Consider the following 18,022-nt stretch of genomic DNA (forward strand, 5'->3'; position numbering starts at 1 on the left):
TTTGATTGTCAGCATGTTTCTCCTTGGGTTTATCCTGCCTGGGAGTCTCAGTGCTTCCTGGACTTGGGTGGCTATTTCCTTTCCCATGTTAGGGAAGTTTTTGTCTATAATCTCTTCAAATATTTTCTTGGGTCCTTTCTCTCTCTCTCTTCTCCTTCTGTGACCCCTATAATGCGTATGTTGGTGCATTTAATGTTGTCCCAGAGGTCTCTAAGGCTGTCTTAATTTCTTTTCATTCTTTTTTCTTTATTCTGTTCCATGACAGTGAATTCCACCATTTTGTCTTCCAGGTCACTTATCCATTCTTTTGCCTCAGTTATTCTGCTATTGAATCCTTCTAGTGTATTTTTCATTTCAGTTATTGTATTGTTCTTCTCTTTTTGTTTGTTAATTCTTCTAGGTGTTTGTCCTTTAATTCTTCTAGGTCTTTGTTAAACATTTGTTGCATCTTCTTGATCTTTGCCTCCATTCTTTTTCCGAGGTCCTGGATCATCTTCACTATCATTATTCTGAATTATTTTTCTGCAAGGTTGCCTATCTCCACTTCATTTAATTGTTTTCTAGGGTTTTATCTTATTCCTTCATGTGGTACATAGTCCTCTGCCTTTTCTTTTGTCTATCTTTCTGTGGATGTGGTTTTTGTTTCACAGGCTGCAGGATTATAGTTCTTCATGCTTCTACTGTCTGCCCTCTGGTGGATGAGGCTATCTAAGAGGCTTGTGCAAGCTTCCTGATGCGAGGGACTGGTGGTGGGTAGACCTGGGTGTTTCTCTGGTGGGCAAAGCTCAGTAAAACTTTAATCCACTTGTCTGCTGATGTGTGGGGCTGAGTTCCCTCTCTGTTGGTTGTTTGGCCTGAGACGACCGAGCACTGGAGCCCACAGCCCTTTGGTGGGGCTAATGGTAGACTCTGGGAAGGCTCACACCAAGGACTATTTCCCAGAATTTCTGCTGCCAGTGTCCTTGTCCCCACAGTGAGCCACAGCACCCCCCGCCTCTGCAGGAGACCCTCCAACTCTAGCAGGTAAGTCTGGTTCAGTCTCCTATGGGGTCACTGCTGCACACAGTACTCTGTGTGTGCCCTGCAAGAGTGGAGTCTCTGTTTCCCCGAGACGCGTCAAAGTCCTTCAGTCAAATACCACTAGCCTTCAAAGTCTGATTCCCTGGGATTTCCTCTTCCTGTTGCTGGACCCCCAGTTCTGGAAGCCTGACGTGCGGCTCAGAACCTTCACTCCAGTGGATGGGCTTCTGTGGTATAATTGTTCTCCAGTTTGTAAGTCACCCACCCACTGGTTATGGGATTTGATTTTTTTGTGATTGTGCCCCTCTTACCATCTCACTGGGGCTTCTCCTTTGTCTTTGTTTGTGGGGTATCTTTTTTGGTGAGTTCCAGTGTCTTCCTGTTGATGATTGTTCAGCAGTTAGTTGTGATTCAGGTGCTCTCCCCCTTCCAGCTGTTTTGTAGCTTGGATTCTGCTTGATGATCCTTCACATTAAAGTCATTTGTTTCTGATGTTGCAATCACATAACGTACCTCTACTAAGTACTAAATGTGTAAATAAAAATGGCTCTTTCTGCAGTGCTATAAGAAATAGAATAAAATTCACAAGAAAACCAATTCTGGTTATTGCCCAGAATTGGGAGAGGGTATGTATAAAGCAGGGATTGGTAAACTATAGTCTGTCTGCCAAATCTGGCGTAGTATCTGTTTCTGCAGGGCTTGCGAATGAAGAATGGTTTTTACATTTGTAAATGTTTGAAAAGCATCAGAAGAATATTGCCTAATACATAAAAATGCTAGAAAAATGAAATTTCAGCGTCATAAATTAAGTTTTATTGGAACTTAGCAACACAATTTTTTACACATTGTCTGTGGTTGCTCTCATGGTACATCAGCACAATTGAGTATTTGCAACAGAGATCATATGGTCTGCAAAGCCTCAAATATTTACTATCCGACCCTGTATGGAGAAAGCTTGATGACCTGTGGTATAAAGTGTTCCCTGTAGGGAATGTCATTTACGTACTTTATGCTTTATATTATACTTTCCTGCATGTTTAAGCTTCTTCCATGTTATTAAATGATTTATCTAAGATCACAATGTTAGTGGCAGAGCTTGGGTTACACATATCTTCTCAAGAAGACCACCATTTTAAACTTAATTTAATGAAAAATATTAAAGAATGTTCATGTTGGAAGAAAAAATTGTATTTTTTTTTTTTTCGTACGCGGGCCTCTCACTGTTGTGGCCTCTCCCGTTGTGGAGCACAGACTCCGGAAGCGCAGGCTCAGCGGGCACGGCTCACGGACCCAGCCTCTCCATGGCATGTGGGATCTTCCCGGACCGGGGCATGAACCTGTGTGCCCTGCATCGGCAGGCGGACTCTCAACCACTGCGCCATCAGGGAAGCCCTAAAAAACTGTATTTTTAAAATATACAATAATTTTTCTCTTTTATCTATTCAATAGGATTTATTCAGACCCTGGGGTTTTTTCCCAAGTAATTTATAAGAACCTTATCCTTGGATTATTTACAGTATAATAGGTTGGGGAATAAGTATATTCGGGAAATAGCTGGTGAAATGTAGAATGAGTCCATTATATTGAGCTGCAGATTCTGTATATACATGCACAATTTTGTAGATACAGTGAATGCAGCAGAAAGGATAGTATGAAATGCAGTTAACCTGGAAAGAGTTAAAGAGTAGTAGTTTTTCTTCTAAATTTTGTGATGTGTGATTTTAAATTTTGTTATAAAGATTCAAAATAACATATCAAACATAAAATGAAAAGTGTTAGAAAAACTGAACTAAATCAGTTTTATATCTTGTCTTTTGCACCAATTTCTGAATAAGTTATATTTAATAAATGGTAGTTATTATTATATGATATTTTTCAGTAGAAAACAGATGAGTTGAACATTCTGTAGGTAGAAAAAGAATATTTGAAGAGTAAATGACTGACTAATTTTGTAGTCAAACTTTGATCATCTTATAATCAAGCTTTGATTATCTTCTTTTGGCTTAAACTTAATCTGATGTGGTATAAAAAAACTGTAGTGTGATTTAGCAACAAACATTATAAGACCTTTTTATTAAGGATAATTTCACACATATACAAAAATAGAGATAATAGTATAACGAACCCTTTATGTAGCCATCATCTTGTATCAATCAACAATTATCATCTTAGGGTCATATTTCTTTCATTTTTAAAAAGCTTCCACCCAACACTGGGTTATTTTAAATCAAGTGCCTGTAAATAGTGTCTGTATGTGTTTCTAAAAGGTGAATACTTAAAAAAATAGTAACATTATCACACCTAAAAAATAATATTGTCAGGATCCAAATAACTGACATGCATTTTAAATTAGTTGCTATTTCTCTTAAAGCTATAAGTTCCTTGTTCCTCTTTTTTCCCCATGCAATATTTGTCAAAGAAATCAGGGTATTTGCCCAGTAGAGTTTCCTGCATTGTTAAACTTTGCTGACTGCACCACACTGTTATCACTTAACATGCTCCTCTATTTCCTGTAAAAGATATTTTGAAATAGAGGATTGATCAAATTCATGTTCAGTTCTACGACAAGAATACTTTATAGGAGGATCCATCAGGAGACAGATGAATATTCTGTGTGTCTCTCTTTCTTGTAATTTTGGGACCTTGATGATCATTGCCTAGATCCATTATTTCATTAGGATGACATTGTAATTCTATCATTCCTTCTTTATTAGTTGGAAAAGTTATGTAAAGAGAAACTTCCCCTCATCAACTATTTGGTTATCCCAAGCATAGTTTGTATAGGAAAAATATTATAAACGTGATTCTTTCATGTAGTATTCTCTAAAAGTGTCCTGCAATATATATATATATTATATATATATAATATATATATAATATATATATATTACGAATATTGTGTGTATTTATTTAGTGAACTCATTGATTTAAATACAATATGAAGTTTTCAATCAATTGCAGTTGTTATTCTTAATATTGCTTAAAATGTTCCATTTTTGGCTAGTGGGAGTTTACTTACAAAATTTTAAACATATTTTTAAAAGTTCCCTTACTATGTGTGTGTGTGATTTTACTTGAAGTTTAAATAGTTTTAATGCTTTATCTTTCTATATGCAATGAATTCCTCAGTGCTTATTATTATTCAACTAATAATTAAGCCTTTTAATTTGAGTTTTGAGCTAGAGATGGCAATCTCCCTCCTTCTTCTAAGGGCAGCCCTTCTTGAGTCCTGTGATCAGCTCATCCTGGATGAGGCTCCCTGCTTCTCTCTGACTCTCTCACTGTTTTCTTCTTATTTGATTTAGCTTGAGAGAATTTTCTGCAATCAAAAAAGCCTAAGACAAACAGAAATATTACTGTGTATAAGCAGTAGATTGAAAATAAAGAGATTTTTTGTTTTTGTTCTGACTCCTGGCACTAAATTACAATTTGTCAAATTGGTCTAGATCAGCGTTTTTCCCTCAAAACTGTACTCTGTGGGATCTCCTGTAAAAAGTTTCTTATTCAAATAAACTTGGGACCTATTGCCTATAATTTTTTTGTTTTGGAGTGTAACTATACCTGTTAGGATAAAAGCCTCCGAGAATTTTGCAGGCAAGAAATCCCTTTAACTTGGTATAACTGTGCAGTTTCCTAAATCTACCTGGCCGCACAATCATTAACACTACTATCCTCTGCCTTTAGAGTTCCAAGGAGCACTCTTTGGGAAATGATGGGATAGCTAATGACCAGGTGTCTCCTAATTCTGAAAGTTTGATTGTTATGACAAAATGTGTCAAATCAAAGTTGTCTTTTCATGTGGAACCTGCTTTCCCTTTGGTGTCTTCTGCTAAATCATTGAAGCTGACTTTATCTCATCCCAATGGGGAAAAATTGTCCTGGGTCCCAGACTTCAGATTTGATGTGAATTTTGGTTGCAATCATTTTCTGAAGAGGCCTAGGGAAAAGTAAGGCTGCATTTGTCAAAGTAGACAAAAGGAGACTCTTAGGAAGATTAGCGTAGCATTGGTGTATTAGATAATTAACTTAGGAAAATAAGAGTTTGAAGTCATACAAAATAAAGATTAAAATCTAAACCAGGGAAGCTATAGTGGAAATAGAAAATGGAAGAATGAAGTTACTCTTTACCAAGTAGGAGGATTTTGATCCCAGTACACACAGTTAGCATCACCAGGGCTTTTGGTTTATGGACCTAGGAACAATCTGGCACTAGCTCTGCCGCTAACTGGGTCAGCCTTGGTAAATCATATGGGCCACAGCTTCTTTATGTGTAAAATGGGAGTGTTTCACTAGATGATCCCTAAGTTCCCCCTCTGTTCTAAGTCAGTGATAACTATGAAATGTGTTTAAGAAGCTTCTGTGTTTTATATATTATTGGTGTGTAGAGAAACAAAATAAGAAAGAGTTGCCTTCTTTTTAGGTATATTGATATTCTTAAGAATCAATTTAAAATACAGGGCTATAATTTTCCTGAAAATATTAGTAATGTGCTTGGTGGAAATAGCATGGTTATGGGAAAAGAGCTAGTGACAAGGAGTTTAGAATGAAAATAAAGATATAGCAGAGCTCTAAAAATCATTTTTTTCCTCTCCACTATGCAAATGAACAAATAATTTGAGCTAATTATTAGCATCAGAGTAATGCAGCAAATACTCTGAATGCAAATAATTTTGATTATTTGCAAGGATTGTTAAAGACAGAAAACACAAGAATAAGCAATAGCAGGGGAAGAACATGGACTCTAGGACAAGTAGAGCATTTGAGATAGCTTTTCTCCACTGAGAAAAAGACCTATGGGCAGGCTGGGACATCATTTCAGATTTTTTATTTTCAATTCCCAGCATGTTCTTTTACTAACCTTTTTCTTTTTAATTACATTCTCATTTTATCCAAGCCAACAGCTTCAGAATTACTGTGCTTTTTGTTTCACGCAGTCGGTTTGCAAATAGAGCATGTCTGGGTTGCTCTGTGGCAAAGAGAATCAACAAAAAAAGTTAACTTTGATTCTGTGACAAAATGTCTGTAAAACACAGCAAAACATAGTCATGGTCTCACACAAAGTGGCTTTATTAAGCAATCTGATCATGCCTCTGCCCAAACTAAAGCTTTAAAAGTCCTTAAAGATATTTACTAGCCCAAAGCAATCAAGGGTAAATGAACTTAATGTATACTTCTAGTGAATAACTCGATACTCTAGTGAACTTGAGGATACAAAAGTAGTCCAATTATTCAATGGTACCAAATTGAGTGACCAATTTTTTATTTCTCACCTCAGGCCTGCAAAACTATTGCATAAAGCAATCATGAGCAGTGTGCACTTTTAATGTGGTATTTGCAATTCAAATGTTTTTCTTCTTCAGTTTTAGTCTGCTGTTGCAAACACCACATTCCCCTTTGACTTGTCATGTCCTCAGGGCTTTGTTTTGCCAAATTGTTGGCTCACCACTTTCCATAGTAATTTATAGAACCTGGTTCACTTTGTGTCATCACAGGTTATAAATGAAAATGGAAACAATTTGCTGTTAAGAAATCTTTCTGAAACAAAATGCAAATAACATATTGAAACAAACTAAGGCTATTTTAAAAGAGCAGTGCAATATAATTACAGAGGTTGTATTACTATAAACTTTTTCCTTAATAGTTTCTCTCTCTCTCTGACTCAGAGGATATTCTTCTGTTTATTTAAATTAAAATGCTTTCTGTTAGGAACTTTTAATCAATTTCTGTTTTTCCCAGTCAATTAGCTTTGAGCCTCTGGACTATGGTAGGAGTTGGTGGGGGGGGGAGGGCGGGGGGATCTTGGAGTTATTCCTAAGGATCTGCAAATCCATCTGTACACCAAGCATTGTCCTTACACTGAATAACCTGTTTTTCACATTCATAGACCATTATTTTTAAATATAGCAGAAGTTGTGATTGTTATTTAAAATTTAAATGAAATCATAGCAAAGTTTTTTCTATATGCACTTCCTTAACAGGTTCACAAATTATCACCTTTATCAAATGAATATTTTACAAATAAAAGTGGAAGTGGAAGGAGTTTCTCATACTCCTAATTGTGAACCACTTCTCTATTTAATAGGTTGAATAATAGAATTAAATTGGTCATCAAAAGAATCATTATGAGTTTCAAATATGATTTTTTAAAAGCAGGGTTTCTTAATCGTAACTTCATGGATCCCTAGAAATTATTTACAAAACTTGAATGTGTACAAATCTATGCTCATTTTTTCGGAAGAGAGAATTCATACCAGTGTTCATCCAATTAACAAAAGGGTCTGTGACCCTAACAGGATTGGGAACTACTTTATAAGGGTAAGAGATAAATCTGAAAAGAGTGAGTATACTCTGAATTTCCGTGTAATAACTATATTATAAAAAGGTGAAAAAAAATGTCTAAGTTAGCAAGTAAGAAAAGTGCTTTTGTGGGAGACAGTGGCATACTCCAACAATAAATTGAATATACTCTTGTAATTACCTAGAGAAAAGGAACACTCAGATATACTATTCATTCTTTCAGAGAACTATTGCCAGTACTAAGCTGTTTCTATAGTTAACTCACTTTTATTTTGCCCTCTGTGTTTGTGTTACTGAGTCCATCCCCGGCAAGGGTCCTTCTGCCCAGTGTCACTCGCACCAATAGAACAAGATTGAGATTCGGTTCAGAAGCAAAGGAAAGCTTTATTCTTTCGTTAAAGAACGGAGAGGTGCAAGCTTTCGCTCTAGAGCGCATGCTCTCCTCAACTGCCAGTCAGTGGGGCTGCTTTAAACGGTTCTTGTCAGCAGAGGAGAGGGGGCGGAGTTCTCGCAAGGTGGGCGCAGCCGCGCTGCTCACGGCTTCAGATCACAGTGCAGGCACAGCATCTCTGCAAACGGTCGGCCGTCGCCATCTTGTATTGAGTGTCGCGTGCAGCGCTTTTGCACATGGCGTGCAGAGCTGAGGAGTCTGGCGCAGCAGTTGGTTCTGTGCTGTGGACTCTAATCCCCTGGGTTTGGTGCAAGGCCTCTGCACTCGGCCCCTACAGGCAAGTGAAACCCGATTAAGCATAAATGAGGTTAGAGCTTATTTTTTCACCTAGATTCCATCTTATTTTTCTCCGGGACCTCAGAGGGCTTTGCTGGTGATGTAAGGCGCTATCATTTACTGGGAGAAATACTATAGACCAGAAGTTGAGAGGTTGGTTTAAAAGTTTTTTCTTCCATTGCTTGATTACTTAATATTAGGAGAGCAGGTTGTGATGCTTATTCTAAAAATGGTTTATTAATTAAAAATAAATTTTATTAGTTGTCAGGTTTTGAACGATTAAGATAACCAGGTGACTGAGTGCTAGAAATGTTCCTGTTTAAACTAGTCACACTGCTATCAAGTAATTATGAATTTAATTTTCCTTTGCTTCAATATTTCTACCTGTGAAACAAATTCAAGCATATATTGTCATTTACTTAACGGAAATGCTAAAAAAAATAAAAGGATACTATTTGTAGACACATAAAACTCAGAAGATTGAAATATGTTTTGTATTTCCTAGAAAGTTTAGATTTCCTCACCAGGAAATACAAAGCATATAGATCATGCTCTCTGTGGTCTCCATGCTTTATGCTAGTCTGTTACCTTGGATTCCAGACCTATACTTCTAATCACCAATAACCTGGTGATATAATTTGAGCAAAGGTGGATTTTCCTTTCATAGTGCCCATGTCCATAATAAAATATGCAAGGACACAACATTTCACTTTCAAGCATCAGTCAAGATTGTGCCATGCCCAGCCACCGAATAATATGCCCTAGGCTTTCAAATGTCAGAAAATTCCTCAACAATATTTTATCTTTGAGAACACATGCATTCCTAACTGGCACCTTATAATGTCATTTCAACAATGACTTTTGACTAATGAACTAAGATATTTTATATTTTAAAGTACTTTATTTAGATAAAATTCGCTTACAGTGAAAAGCATAGATCTTAAATGATTCAATGAATTTTCACAAATGTATGCACATATATAAACACTATCTCAACCCAAATATAGAACATTTCAACCTCTGCAGTAATTGCTCTGTACACACCACCCACAGAGGTAACCGATGTTCCGATTTCTATCACTATAGACTAGTTTAGATTGTACGCAAACTTATGTAGATAATATAACATGTACTGTTTTGTGTCTAGCTTCTTTTCATGTACATATGTTTTTGAAAATTGTCCTGTTGCCTTTATCAGTAGTTTGTCCCTCTTGTTTTTTTTTGCGGGCCTCTCACTGTTGTGGCCTCTCCCATTGCGGGGCACAGGCTCCGGACGCGCAGGCTTAGCGGCCATGGCTCACGGGCCTAGGCGCTCCGTGGCATGTGGGACCTTCCTGGACCGCGGCACGAACCCGTGTCCCCTGCATTGGCAGGCGGACTCTCAACCACAGCGCCACCAGGGAAGCCCTGTCCCTCATTTTTTTATGTTCCTTATTTTTGTAGCAAAATATTTATCCACTCTCCTATTGATAGATATTTGGGCTGTTTCCAGTTTTTGACTACTATGAATAAAGCTGTTAGAAACATTTTGCACAGGTCTTTGTGTGGATATGTTTTCATTTTTCCTGAGTAAATACTCAGGAGCAGAAATGCTCAGTTATAGGGTATATATGTTTAATTTTATTTAAAAATTTCCAAGCAGTTTTCCAAAGTAGTTATACTATTTTATAATTCCACCAAAAATGTTATGGGAATTCCAGTGGCTCCATATCCTAATTAACATTTGAGGTTGTCAGTCCTAATTTTAGCTGTTCCAGTGAGTGTGAAACAATATTATCACTGTGGCTTTAATTTGCAATTTCCTGATGACTAAAGATGCTGAATACTTTTTAATAGGCTTTTTATTTCCTTTGTGGTGTAGTCCTTTCCCCATTAAAAATTTGGGCTATCTTTTGATTAATTTTTAGCTTTTTTTTTTTTTTTTTTTTTTTTTTTACTGTATTTGGATACTTGCTGGGGTGTGTGTGTGTGTATGCATCTTGACTTGTTATTTTTTAACATATCTTTAGAAGCATAGACTTTTACAATTTTGATATAATCTCAATTTGTTATCATTTTGTTTCTTTTATGGTTAGTGCTTATGTGTCCTAAGAGTTATTGCTTCCCCCAAGACTGTGAACGTATTCTCCCATGCTTTACAGGTTTATAGTTTCAGCTTTTATCTTTAGATCTATAATATGTCTTGAATTAAGTTTTACTATGGATTGTAGTAGCTTGTATTTTGGTCATTTGTTTCATCAACATTTACTGAAAAGACTCTCCTTTCTCCATTGACCATATATGTATTGGTCTATTTCTGGAATCCCTAATCTATCCTATTGATCTGTTTTCCTTTCCTTAGGTCAATGTCACATTATCTTTATTACTGTAAGTTTATAGTAAGTTTTGAAATCAGGCTGTGTAGGTCCTCCAACTTTGCTTTTTTTAAAGTCTTTCTTTTCTTTCTATGTACCTCAAGCCCTTTGGGATATCTTACACATTTTAAATGTATTTTGTAAATTTATATAACAAAACCTGCTGGGATTTTTATCAGGATTGTGTTGACTCTATAGATGATTTGGGGAGAATTGACATTGTTTCAATGTTGATTGCTTCAATCCGTGAACATGGTATATCTCTCCATTTATTTAGGTCTTTATCAGTCTCTTTTAAAAGTTTTGTAATTTCAGTGTGCAAATATTTTGCAGTTTTTCCTATTGCAGATGACATTGTTTTAAAATTCCATTTTTCAATTATTTGTCACTGGTATACACAAGTACATTTTTTTTCTATATTAACTTCTTGTTCTACAACCTTGTTAAATTTGCCTATTAATTTTAGTAGTTTTTCTATAGTTTACTTTGCATTTTATATATAACATATGATCAATTTATATAATTTTTATTTTTGTGAATAAAAACAGTTTAATACTTCCTTTCCAATTGTTATACTTTTAATTTCTTTTTCACACTGACTAGGATTCCTGAACTTGGGGGCCATACGGTAATATTCACTATGTCACCAATAAATATAATGTTAGCTATAGGTTTTCATAGATGGCCTTTATGAGAAAAGGAGTTCCACTTCCATTTTTAGTTTGTGAGTTTTTATCTTGACTTGGCCTTGAATTTTGTCAGTTGCCCTTTCTTTATTATTTCAATTTGATCAAATGTATTGATTTTTTAAAATACTAACCCTACTTAGTTATGATATATCCTCTGTTTTATATATTTCTGGATTAATTTTCTTATATTTTGTTTATAAGTTTTGTATCTACACTCATGGGGAGTATAATATTTTTTTCTCTATAATGTCTTTTTGTGACATTTTGGGTTAGGCTGGTCTCAAAATAATTTGTTGACTGTTCTCTACTTTTTTTTTTTGTTTTGTTTTATTTACTTTATTTCTCTTATTAGTCATCCATTTTATACACATCAGTGTATACATGTCAATCCCAATCTCCCAATTCATCACACCACAACCCCCACCCCTTGCCACTTTACCCCCTTCGTGTCCATACGTTTTTTCTCTACTTCTGTGTCTCAGTTTCTGCTCTGCAAACCGGTTCATCTGTACCGTTTTCTAGGTTCCACATATATGTGTTAATATACGATATTTGTTTTTCTCTTTCTGACTTACTTCACTCTGTATGACAGTCTCTGGATGCATCCACGTCTCTACAAATGACCCAATTCTGTTCCTTTATATGGCTGAGTATATATGTATATATGTACCATATATGTACCATATGTATATATGTACCATATGTACCATATCTTCTTTATCCATTTGTCTGTCGATGGGCATTTAGGTTGTTTCCATGACCTGGCTATTGTAAACAGTGCTGCAATGAATATCAGGGTGCATGTGTCTTTTTGAATTATAGGTTTCTCAGGGTATATGCCCAGTAGTGGGATTGCTGTATCATATGGTAATTCTATTTTTAGTTCTTTAAGGAATGTCCATACTGTTCTCCGTAGTGGCTGTATCACTTTACATACCCACCAACAGTGCAAGAGGGTTCCCTTTTCTCCACACCCTCTCCAGCATTTGTTGTTTGTAGATTTTCTGATGATGCCCATTCTAACTGGTGTGAGGTGATACCTCATTGTAGTTTTGATTTGCATTTCTCTAATAATTAGTGACGTTGAACACCTTTTCATGTGCTTCTTGACCATCTGTATGTCTTTGGAGAAATGTCTGTTTAGGTCTTCTGCCCAGTTTTGGATGGGTTATTTGTTTTTTCAATATTGAGCTGCAGGAGCTGTTTATATATTTTGGAGATTAATCCTTTGTCCGATGATTCATTTGCAAATATTTCCTCCCATTCTGAGGGTTGTCTTTTTGTCTTCTTTATGGTTTCCTTTGCTATGCAAAAGCTTTTAAGTTTCATTAGGTCCCATTTGTTTATTTTTGTTTTTATTTCCATTACTCTTGGAGGTGGATCAAAAAAGATCTTGCTGTGGTTTATGTCAAAGAGTGTTCTTCCTATGTTTTCCTGTAAGAGTTTTATAGTGTCCATTTAGGTCTTGAATCCATTTTGAGTTTATTTTTGTGTATGGCATTAGGGAGTGTTCTAATTTCATTCTTTTGCATGTAGCTGTCCAGTTTTCCCAGCACCACTTATTGAAGAGGCTCTCTTTTCTCCATTGTATATCCTTGCCTCCTTTGTCATAGATTAGTTGACCATAGATGTGTGGGTTTATCTCTGGGCTTTCTGTCCTGTTCCATTGATGTATATTTCTGTTTTTGTGCCAGTACCATATTGTCTTGATTACTGTAGCTTTGGAGTATAGTCTGACGTCAGGGAATCTGATTCCTCCAGCTCTGTTTTTTTCCCTCAAGATTGCTTTGGCTATTCGGGGTCTTTTGTGTCTCCATACATATTTTAAGATTTTTTTGTTCTAGTTCTGTAGAAAATGCCATCTGGTCCTGGACTTCTGTCTGTTGGAAGATTTTTAATCACAGTTTCAATTTCATGACTTGTGATTGGTCTATTCATACTTTCTATTCTTTCTAAAAAACAAATTTAATGAGATTCTTCTTTTTCTTCCTTAAATGTTTGATAGACTTTATTAATGAAACCATTTGGGCCTTTAGTTTTCTTTGTGAGATGATATTTAATTATGAATTTAATTTAACATATTTGGAGCTATTCATATTTCCTGTTCATTCTTTATCAGCTTTTTAAGTTGTACCTTTGAAGCAAATTGTTCTTTTCATCTATTTTGTCAAACTTATTGGCATAAAGCTGTTCTATAATATTTGCTTATTTTCCTTTTGATGTCTGTAGGATCCCTTGTCATAGTGCTTCTTTCATTCTAATATTGATAATTAATGTTTTGCCTCTTTTCTTCATTTGTTCTAGGAATTTATCAATTTTGTTTTTTTTTTTCGGTACACGGGCCTCTCACTGTTGTGGCCTCTCCCATTGCGGAGGCACAGGCTCCGGATGCGCAGGCTCAGCGGCGATGGCTCACGGGCCCAGCCACTCCACGGCATGTGGGATCTTCCTGGACTGGGGCATGAACCCGTGTCCCCTGCATCGGCAGGCGGACCCTCAACCACTGCACCACCAGGAAAGCCCTATCAATTTTTTTTTAATCAATAAAGTTTATCAATTTTATTTATCAATCTCTTCAGAGAATCAACTTTTGACCATTAATTTTCTTTATTGTCTGTTTTTTATTTTTTCAATTTCTGCCCATATCTAAATTGTTTAAAATTTCTATTCACTTAGGGTTTAATTTGCTTGTTTTTTTTTTTTCTAGCTTCTTAAAGTAGAAGCTTACATCACTGATCTTCAGCTTTCCTCCTTTCAAATATAAGCATTTAGGTATAAATTTACCTCTAGAATACTACTTTAGTTGCATCTCATAATTTTTATATATTGTGCATTTATCATTAAGTTAAAAATGTTTTCTAATATTCCTAGTGATTTCTTCTTTAACCTGTTAATTACAAGAAGTTGCTTAATTTATTTGGAGATTTTAGAGATATTTTAATTGATTTAAATTTAATTCTCTTATGGTCAGAGAACATATTCTGTATTATTTCAATATATTAAAACTCACTGTGAATTTATGATACACTGTATGGTCTATTATGGTGACCATTATATGTGTAATTGAAAAGAATGTTTTCTATAGGTGCTGGGTATAATTTTTCACACATTAATTAGGTTAAAAGTGTTGTTCAAGTGTTCTATACACTTACTGGCCTTTTCCTATCCTATTCTATATCTTTGAAGCTAGCCTTTTTAGATGTACTTTTTATCAGGCAGGGGTTATAAGAAAATGAAATATGATTATAATAGATTTATATTCCTGTTTAATTTTAGTTAGACTTTGATAAAACTTTATTGAGGTTTACTTGTAAGACAAGCCCTCTATTTTTATGGAGGACAGATAACTCATGGGATGCAGTGCACTGTAATTCAAGAGACGTTGGCTTGAAAATCATAAGTCCAGGTTAATATCCCAGCTGTGCTACAAAATCCATTCTAGTGCTATTATTCCTTAAATTGGTGGCTTTTCATTTTCAGTGAATTTTTCATTTAGGAGAGGTATGAGTCAGAGAATCTTACCAGTACGTTTGTTTTCCCTATGTTTTCCTTTTGCCTGAAGTTTCCTTTTAGAGCAATATTCATTAGTTCCAATAACATTTGTTGATCTTCGACCATTTCCAGGCACTCTTATCATTGCTTGGATAGATATATCCATGAAACAGGTCCAATTTCTGCATTTCTGGAGATTTTATTCTCATGGGGAGAAACAGTAAATGAGTAGATTACATAGTACGTTAGAAAGTGATAAATGCTATGGGAAACATAGAGGAAGGTAACGGAGTTGGGGTTCTGGGTCTGAGAGTACCAATGACAAACTGTCATATGGGCACAGACTTGAAGGTGATAAGATAATTAGCCAATTGATTATCTGGAGAAAGAGCCTTTCAGGAAGAGAAGACAATCATTGCAAAGATCTCAAGGCAAGAGAATGCCTTATGACATATGTGGAGAATAATAAGGAGGCGATTTTGGTAGATTAGGGTGAACAAACAAGAGAGTAGTAAGAGATGAGATCTGGGAGGGGCCAGGTCACAGAGGCCTGTGTGAGCCATTTTAAGGACTTCTTTTTTTATTCCAAGTGAAATGGCTTTTATGGAGAGAAGTGTCACAATTTTACTTTTATTTTAAAAGGATCATTGCAGATGTGTTGATAATAGACTAAGGAGCACAAGAGTTAAAGAGAAAGATATGTTGGAAGCTATTGCAGTAATGCAGCTGAGCACTAAATTTTGTTCAGACTAGGATGAGTGAATGAAGAAATGGAAATGGTCAGATTCTGAATATATATATATATATATATATTTTAAAGCATCAGTTTTATTTATTTATTTATTTTTGGTTGTGTTGGGTCTTCTTTGCTGCATGCAGGCTTTCTCTAGTTGTGACGAGCGCGGGCTACTCTTCATTGTGGTGTGCGGGCTTTTAATTGTGGTGGCTTCACTTGTTGCGGAGCACAGGCTCTAGGAGCGCAGGCTTCAGTAGTTGTGGCTCACAGGCTCTAGAGCACAGGCTCAGTAGTTGTGGTACATGGGCTTAGTTGCTCTGCGCCATGTGGGATCTTCCTGGACCAGGGACTGAACCCGTGTCCCCTGCATTGGCAGACGGATTCTTAACTACTGCACCACCAGGGAAGTCCCCCTAAATATATTTTGAATACACCATCAAAAAGAGTTTATTGATTTTGTATATGGGGCATGAATAAAGGAAATGATTCAAGGATGATGTAGTTTACTAGCTTTAGCAACTGGAAGGACAGAATTAGTATTCAGTGCAATGGAAAATGTATTTCTTTTGGAGGAAGGTAGAGAAGATCAGATATCCATATTTGGAAATATTGAATTAGAAATGATGCCTAGTTATCAAGTAGGCATTTGAATATGTGAATCTGGTGTTTGGTAGAGAGGTCTGGACTAGATATATAAACTTGGATGTTATAAGCATATATATCATATTTAGTTGGAGGAAGGCAGAGGACTAAGGATGAATTCTTGGGACATTTCAAATTTAAGAGGTCTAGGAGAAGAGGGTAAACTAGCAGAGAACACTGAAAGGGAGTGACAGGAAAAGTAGGAAGAAAAACAAAAGAGTGAGATATCCTGGAAACCAGGTAAAGAAAGCATACCAAATAAAGTCTGATCGGTGGTTTTAGCAACAATGTAGGCTATGTGACTTTTGGTGCAGTGTGTGGCAGGAGGTGGGGTGGGAAATTTGATGAGGAGAGTTTTGCTGCAAAGGGAATTTAGGAAATGGGACAGTACTCTAGGATTTTTTTTCTATTCAGGTGGGAGAAATTGGAAGCAATCTTAAAGATTTGCACCTGTTCTTTTTATTTATTTATTATTTTGTCATGCTTGCTTCATTCCCAGAAGTCTTTGAGGTGGGTTACAAAAAACAAAACACACAAATTCAAAAGAGTAAAACAAAATAAAAAGGGAGGAATTTAGTAATTTTACCTTTTCAAGCCTTGAAATTTATGCCCACTAGGAAAAAGAGTAGGGATTCCTTATATTTTAAAAGAGGAACAAACATAGTTATTATTTGTCTAGGTGGACAGAATAACTCACAATGTAATGACTTGGATGCTGAGTTGTGTTTTGTTTTGTTTTGATTTTAACCATGAGACAAATACATCATGGAGTCCTATGCCTGGTTTGTGAATCATTTTTTTCTTACTGACATTAGTAGTACCTAAGTTTGTTATCTGTTTTGTTTGGCTGCTCTCAAAATCTTGTTTTTGTTTTTTTGATAGTTAATTATTTTACTTTGAATTTATTTTTCTTACTGTTTTTATTTATTTATTTTTAATAGACCTTTATTGGAGTATAATTGCTTCATAATACTGTGTTAGTTTCTGTTGTACAACAAAGTGAATCAGCCATATGCATACATACATCTCCATATACCCTCCCTCTTGAGCCTCCCTCCCACCCTCCCTAGCAGCCCTATTGGTCATCGCAAAGCACCAGACTGATCTCCCTATGCTGTGCTGCTGCTTCCCACTAGCTATTTTACATTTTGTAGTGTATATGTGTTGCTGCTACTCTCACTTTGCCCCAGCTTCCCCCGCCCCCTCTGTGTCCTCAAGTCCATTCTATATGTCTGTGTCTTTATTTTGCCCTGCCACTAGGTTCATGTGTACCATTTTTTTGTTAGATTCCATACATATGCGTTAGGATGCGGTATTTGTTTTTCACTTTCTGACTTACTTCACTCTGTATGACAAGACTCTAGGTCCATCCACCTTGCTACAAATAACTCAATTTTATTTCTTTTTATGGCTGAGTAATATTCCATTGTATATATGTGCCATGTCTTCTTTATCCATTCATCTGTTGATGGACATTTAGGTTGGCTCCATGTCCTGGCTATCGTAAATAGTGCTGCAGTGAACATTGTGGTACATGCCTCTTTTTGAATTATGGTTTTCTCAGGGTATATGCCCAGTAGTGGGATTGCTGGGTCATGGTAATTCTATTTTTAGTTTTTTAAGGAAGCTCCATACTGTTCTCCATAGTGGCTGTATCAATTTACATTCCCACCAACAGTGTAGGAGGGGTCCCTTTTCACCACACCCTTTTCAGCATTGATTGTTTCTAGGTTTTTTGATAATGGCCATTCTGACCGCTGTGAGGTGATACCTCATTGTAGTTTTGATTTGCATTTCTCTAATAATTAGTGATGTTGAGCATCTTTTCATGTGCCTCTTGGCCCTTTGTATGTCTTCCTTAGTGAAATGTCTTTAGGTCTTCCACACACTTTTAATTGTATTGTTTGTTTTTTTGATATTGAGCTCCATGAGCTATTTGTATATTTTGGAGATTAATCCTTTGTCCGTTGTTTCATTTGCAAATATTTTCTCCCATGCTAAGGTTTGTCTTTTTGTCTTGTTTATGGTTTCCTTTGCTATGAAAAAGCTTTTAAATTTCATTAGG

The sequence above is a fragment of the Globicephala melas genome, chromosome 2 (assembly GCF_963455315.2).
Source record: "Globicephala melas chromosome 2, mGloMel1.2, whole genome shotgun sequence".
Taxonomy (NCBI): Eukaryota; Metazoa; Chordata; class Mammalia; order Artiodactyla; family Delphinidae; genus Globicephala; species Globicephala melas.